The sequence below is a fragment of the Lampetra fluviatilis genome, chromosome 77, assembly GCF_964198595.1.
Source record: "Lampetra fluviatilis chromosome 77, kcLamFluv1.1, whole genome shotgun sequence".
In the NCBI taxonomy this organism is placed as follows: Eukaryota; Metazoa; Chordata; class Hyperoartia; order Petromyzontiformes; family Petromyzontidae; genus Lampetra; species Lampetra fluviatilis.
In genome coordinates, this window is record NC_136351.1 from 3,067,085 (window position 1) to 3,074,217 (window position 7,133).

Genomic DNA, 7,133 nt, shown 5'->3' on the forward strand with positions numbered 1-7,133 from the left:
CCCTAGCTTAACCCTATCACTACCAAATCACTACTCCAACCCCTAGCACTACTCCAACGTCTATTGCTACCCGTATCACTACTTCAACCCCTATCACAACTCCAACGTCTATCACTACCCCTATCACTACCCTTATCACTACTCCAACCCCTATCACTACTCCAACCCCTATCACTACTCCAACGTCTACCGCTACCCCTATCACTACTCCAACCCTTATCATTGCCCCTATCACTACCCAAAACTCCTATCACTACCCCAATCTCTAACACAATCAGAACCCTTCCTTAACCACTCCCACATGTTCTACTAAACTGTCATAATAACTACACCACTTTTAATAACAACCACACTATTTGTTAGTACCTCAACCACTGTCATCTTATGTAAAGGACCTTGGAATAAGAAGGCACTGCAATATAAATCGACGCGGTGGCTAGGAGATGTTAACTCTTTCGCCTAGTTTACAGAAGGTCGTGAGTTCGATCCCGACCCTTGAGGCCTGCTGTATATTTGGAGTCTGCGTCTCCCCATGGTTGCGTGCACTTTTTTTCGGGTCCTCCGGTTTAACCCTCCACATAAAAAATTTACATCTCTACGCGTTTAGAGCTTTTGGCTGCCATACATTTCCACGTGATGATAAACCGCTTCGTTGAGCAATTACTTTTGGCCAGCTTGCTTCTGAAAGAGTTACGTAGCTCAGTAGTGGGCCTTCTCTGGTAAAGTAAAACATTATTTAGTTTAATAATGTAGTTTAAATCTAAGATATATCAACATAAGAAGCTTTCTTTACATTCAACCTGCGTTTCTCTCTTAGACCGGGAATGACAAGGCAAGCGACCACAGCTGTGGTTTTTATTCACAACGTTGTTCCTGAAAATTAATGAGTGTATTGCTGCATCCAGGAGTCGCAGGTTATCTCTAACCCTTAATCTTAGGAGTATCCTGCCACTGCTGCTGCTACAATGGTTTATTTGTAAGGTGCGTTGATCCTATTGATGATGACGAGCTGTGTTTGGTGTTCACGTGGGAGGAGGAAAGCAGAGATACTCGGAGACAAACCCATGGCTTGCACCAGGGGGAAACGCTATATCCCCATACAGATGGAGATTAGTCCACGTTGCTGTACTGCATTCTCTCCTGGCAAAGACAAGGGTACGGCTCCTAAATGCCCACCCACAGGTAGAAGGGACGTTTCAAAGCCCATCTGTGTGTGATCCACCAACCCTAACTGCAGTTGCTGCTACCTCCAGACACTGCAGGCAGCCATGCGAGGTAGCAGAGCCACTACCTCCACCACCTCCACAATCATCAAAGATCCCCTGTGTCGCCTTAAACAGACTGTTGGGGCAATTGTTGTAAGTGAGCAGTGCCTTTGAAGGCCGACACGGCACACGAGGGGGTGGGTGGCCAGCACCACGCCCGACCGCCTTTGTCTCCCCAGTGGTGATGTTTAGACACTGCACCAGGTATTAATTTGAGGCTGAATCGACCTAGGGGAGGTCCACGACTGGTTCTGGTAATCGTCACTAATGTTGGCCATGAGGGGGAATTGAACTTGGACCGCCAGATTCGTAGTGCAGCATAGCGTTAACCGCTACACCATCGTTCTCCATCGCTGCCACCAACAACAACGGCCGTGTTGCTTGTGAAGTACCGGTGAAGACGATGGACACCCAGGTTGAGGCACACGCATCTTTATTCAAGCTTGTCGGTACAGGACAGCACTAGAGGGGGTAGCGGCCCCCTCACCCGGATAACTGGGGATACACCCTAGCTAATCCTGACCTATCCCCAAGTCCTCCACTAACGGGCTAGGGGAGGCTAACTGGCCCGACACTGGTGAGTCGGGCTACGGTCTCCGGAGTCCCAGGGTCTAACCCTGGTTCACGGAACCACGCCTCTGGCTCGATCCTCTGCAGCCCTTACAAGGGCGGCGTCGAGGGGAGTCCAGGGCTCTAACTAGAAGATCTTCCTCCTTCCTTCTTCGTTCCCAGACTGAGCCCCGAGCTCTCTCTGTCCTCCCCCTTTATACCCCCCACCAGGATCACAACCCCCCAGGCCGCCTGACGCGGACGTCGTTGCGGGCACCCCCCCCCCGTGTACTCCCGTAACTCCGCCCACTGTGTTTGTTACCTGTTGGATCGTATGCACTTACAGCCCTCCCGTAACAGCCCTACACTTGTGTGCCAGGCCAGGTGCACTTTGAGGCCGCTTGAAGTGTTGAAAGGCTCGCTGCTGGCAGGAGGTCACGGGACAGACCCAGGTGCCATGAGTTGACTGACTGAGATGACTGGTCGATCAGGGGCGGTTTCTTCATTAGGGCAATTGGGCGACGCACCACCAATGTCATTCAACCACAGAGTCACGCTAGCCGTCACTGTCAGCCTCTGGATATAGTCCAATCAGCGTCATGTCACGTTCTGTGGAGTACCGCCTCTTTTTGGGCGATTTCACTACGGCTGAGAATCGCCCCGAGTGGCCCCATAGACTTACATTCAAAGATGTTTTTTTTCGAACGGGAGCGCTGCAATGCATTCTCTATGGCTTCCGGGAGGGCATGCACTAACGTGCTTACGTCATCATACGTGCTAACGTCATCATACGTAAGCACGTTTCATCCAACAATATAATTTATCGCCACCTAGTGGAATCTTTAATAAAATAAACTTGAGTGGTTTGTTTTAATAGTGAGTATATAAACAAACAAGATGTATTGTAAGTCACTTTATTTTTCATTAATATTAAAGAAGTGAAGTTGCCTTTACATTCTTAAGCTGTTAATTTATTCATTGCATGGGTGGACCTTATCCTTATCAATCATCCAGACATTTGCCCCCCCTGAGAGATTTTGCAGGAGCCGCCACTGTGGTCGATGCACCACCAGTGCTCCCTACTGTGCCAAATTGCGTGCGTTTTAGCCATCCGCTGCTCCGCTCGTTGTTCGTCACTCCTCTGCCCTCCGTTGTTGCTGCAGGGCGACTGCCTCCAGCAGCCCAGTAGCAGCGGTCCTTTACGAGCCTCCCCCACAGAGGCCAATCCAGACACCACTGGTACCAGTGATTGGCAAGTCCACTCAGCTCCACATCCTCCTGTTCCGCATCAGTTCATCTCTTTTCCAGCCCGTGCCATGCCCGTTTAGCCCCCTCTATCCAGCCAAACAGAAGCTGCTTGGGCATGCGGTGGCTGGGCATGCAGGCTACATGACCCAGCCAACGCGGCATTGGCTGCATGAGGAGCTCACCGATGCGACTTTGTTGAGATCTCTCAAGGATTTGTGAGCGCCTCACAATCCAGCCTGCAGGTTAAACCCAGGATGCATTGTGTAGTGTTGAACAAGGAGGCACACACTTGACTTGGATACGCCTCTCACTGGCTATTCTAACCCTTCTACAGTGAAGCTTGGTCTTCACTGGTATGTAAGCTGGAGCCGAACCTTGCCAGGGGTACGACTCTGCCCGTGGGCTCTTCTCTTCAGTCTTCACTGGTATAGCTTAGAACCGACCCTTGCCAGGGGTACGGCTCTGCCCATCGGGCCCTTCTCTTCAGGAGGCTCTTGATCTTTGGGTGGACGATGACTGCCAGGACCGTTCAGAGGTCCGACTTTTATACAGGTCCATGGCTCGCTTCGCCCCGGCCACACCTTCCTTCCAGAATCTTCCACCAGGTCCTGGAAGGGTGACGTCATCCCCCAGCCCCCTCCTGGGGTCTGGGGTCTGCGTCCCTGGATCCGCTATCCCATAGGGGTTACCGTTGGCCCCTTGGGCCATAGTCCTTCGACCCTGGGCTAAGTCACTCTTCCACCCCCTATAGACACGCGTGGGATACTACCAGCTGACAGCATGGGAAGTGCACAATAATACCTCTACACATGTATGGGTCACAGGGGACAAGGCCTGGCTCCATTGTCCCCAGGTGCCCTTAGCGACATCGCCTACGCTGCTCAGGCCCTGGAGGGGCCCAGTTGACATTGTCCAGATTGTCCGCCCCCAGTGTGTCAAGGTCAGATGGGGCAGACAATACTGGTTCGTCCACCCGTCGCACCTCAAACCCTTCGTCGCGCCGCGCCCTCCCACATCACCTACACACAGTGGGGGCCGAGCTTGTGACGTGTCCGACAAGCCAGGGAATGCGTCCGTGATGCCTAACCCTCAGCGCAGTCGTGTTGTTGCACCCCCAGATGACGCAGGAGTGATGGCTCCGTGCCCGTCCACGCCGGCCACTTCTGACGGCGAGCGCTCAACCGGCCTGCCCAATCTGGAAATGGGCCGGTCGCGTCAAAACCGCCACCAAAATCCCGTCCCTTACGACGGGCCGGCAACGCGGACACGGGCAAGAACTATATGATTCTCGTTACTTCCCCCCCCCCACCCCCACACACGCACCGCACCGACCCCTTACCTTTGTATCCACCAGTTCGGCTCTGTCATTGAATGTCCCCTGCTTCATTGTCGTAGGTCGGATGCCTCGTCTTCGCCGTAGTTGGTGCGTGTGTTGTGGTGGGGATGTGTGTGACCGCTCATGATCCTTTGTATACATGTACATAGTGAATATTTATACAGGTGGGCTGGGGTATTTATGTTGGGTTGGCACACGCGTTTTCACTTTGTTGTTATAGAAATTTTATGGGGATAGTTAGCAGCCGGGACGGCTAGGTGCTACTAGGGGGGGGGGGTGATGTAGGGGTATTATTGGGTGCGATACGCCATCTCCAATACTCATCGCCAGTAGTACCGGCCACGTGTCAATAGGGGGCAGAAGAGGGGCTGAGCCCCAATGTTAAGGGACAATGTTAAGCTTCACCAGTGTAGGGTTAGAACGTAGCCAGAGAGAGGCAATCTAGCCTAGAGGAGATACCTCCCGAGCATATTGGGTGGAAGGGGCCATTACCCTTTTGTGTTATATAGTTGCTAATGTTATAATAAACGTGTTCCCACAATTAAAGTTTCCTCCCGTCGGTACCCACTACATATGTGTAGTGACATCGTGGATGTCAGTGTGTGGTGCCAGCCCTAGAGGCATGGCGTGCGATGTATTTACATCGCGGACATCCCGTACATGTGGGTGTAGTACCAGCCCTAGAGGGGCTCGGTGAGTGCTGATAGCGAGCACTGAGTGGCACCACGCTCGGCGTGCAGTGCTGTCCCCTATAGGAGGGGGTGTGAGGGTGCCGGCCATGAATGGGGTTAATGTAGGCCATGGCACTCTGGTTGACCCTGGAAGGCACGTGATGGGTAAGATCTACTCAGGGGCTCCAAGTGGGGGGGCTAGGGGTGGTCACGTGTTGGGCCAGTTCCTGCTAGAGGATTCGAAAAGGTGGTCGTGGCCAAGGGCGGGCCAGCCACGACCAGTGAGGATATAAACCGGGTCCCCAAAGAGACCGGGTTCAGCATTACTGTGTTATCCTGAAGATCTACGTTCTACTTTCTACATCCGAGAACAGTCACCAACACGTGGACCTGGACCCAAGCCAGGGTCCTGTCCGTTGTAGCTACTCCCAGTGTGATTAGTGTAGTTAGCCTGGTGGTCCACCACCATAGGTTGTTATCTGGTAAGGGGGCAGTTACCCCTTTGTGTTGGTGTTAATAAATGTGTTGCCTCCAAAGAGTATGTCTGCGACTCAGTTGAATCCACTACATATATAGGGTGTGTAGACATATATATGGAGATACTATTCTTATTTTTTATTTTCTTTGAACCTATCTACGTGACTTTACCGAAAGAGCCAAAAGAATATGAATTCCTGCAGTCACGAAAGCTTTAAGTCAAGATTGTATGAGATACTACCGACTCTATTGTATTTAGGGTGTGTAAGTATATATATGGAGATACTACTGACTCTATTGTATGTACGGTGTGTGCCTACAAAATATATATTTTCGAGGGGGGTCTACACCTTTTGGAAACCTGTTGGATCAACGTTTTACCCCACAATCTTGGGGGGGGGGGGGGTCCACGTTCTATAACCTTTTGATTCAGGCCTTCTGAAAGGCTCTTATAATTTAGTTGACGGACAGACACATGGACAAACGGAACGCTGGCCTTTTATAATGGAAATCTGTTCCGTGCAGAAGCTGTTCGCGTCACCGCCCCAGCAGAAATGCGTTTCAGGAGTTTTTCTTTGACCATTTTCTCGTTGCCTTTTTTTTCTGGGGTTGTTGTGGTGGGCATCCACCGATTGATTGATCCGTGTCATTGTTGTAAATATTGTAAAAAAAAAACATTTAAATCTAAAAATGTAAATGATAAAATAATTTTTAAGAAAAAAAAAATATGTTAACGTATGTTGTGGGGGCCGACGCCCGCCTTCCCGCTCCCTGTGAGCGGGCGGGGTGCGACGTCCACCCCCTCCACTCCCCCCTCCTCCTCGTCGGCCGCCTCTCGCAGCGTATCCGCCGATCGGGTGATCCCCCCCCCCGCGCCAGCGCCCTCTCTGAGGGACATGGCTAATTGGCTGGCTCACCACCGCCCGGGGATCCCGCACACTCCCACATACACCACCACAAAAGCGAATGCGGAGGCGTGCACGCGCGCCCCTTCAGGCGCGTATTTCGCACACACGCGTGTAACCAAGCGTACCCCTACAGGCGCTTATTCCACACAAAGGTTAGCGCTAAAGAAAACGGAGGTATTAATATGCGCGCGCACTCCCGAGTGGTTAAGCCTTAATCCGTTGCATCAGAGGATAGCGCTAAACAAAAAGGAACGGCGGCAGTATGAATTTGCGCGCATGCCTCGCCGTTAATGCTATTGTCGCTGTGTAAACACGCTGTATAAACGCCGGCGAACGGGTTTATTGCACCCTGTCCCCGCCCTACACACTGCCGGCGCTCATTTTTCACACACGCACGCCTCACACACACTCAAATTACCAGCACCGCGCCGAGGTTCTACCCACACACACAGAAATCACACTGCACGATCCTCTGAACTAAAGTTTATTACCGGCGCAAATACACTCTACCTGGGCGGGGGGGGGGATATTTCGTGGGAAGAGCTCAGCCTAACTCTGCCTACGAACCCAGTTGCACAAACGTCCTACCACGTACCTTGGATCTGGACTCACGGCGTCCCCTGGACGCTGAGAGAGTTGGGAGGAGAAGGACGAGAGAAGACTTGACCTATCACTGTCT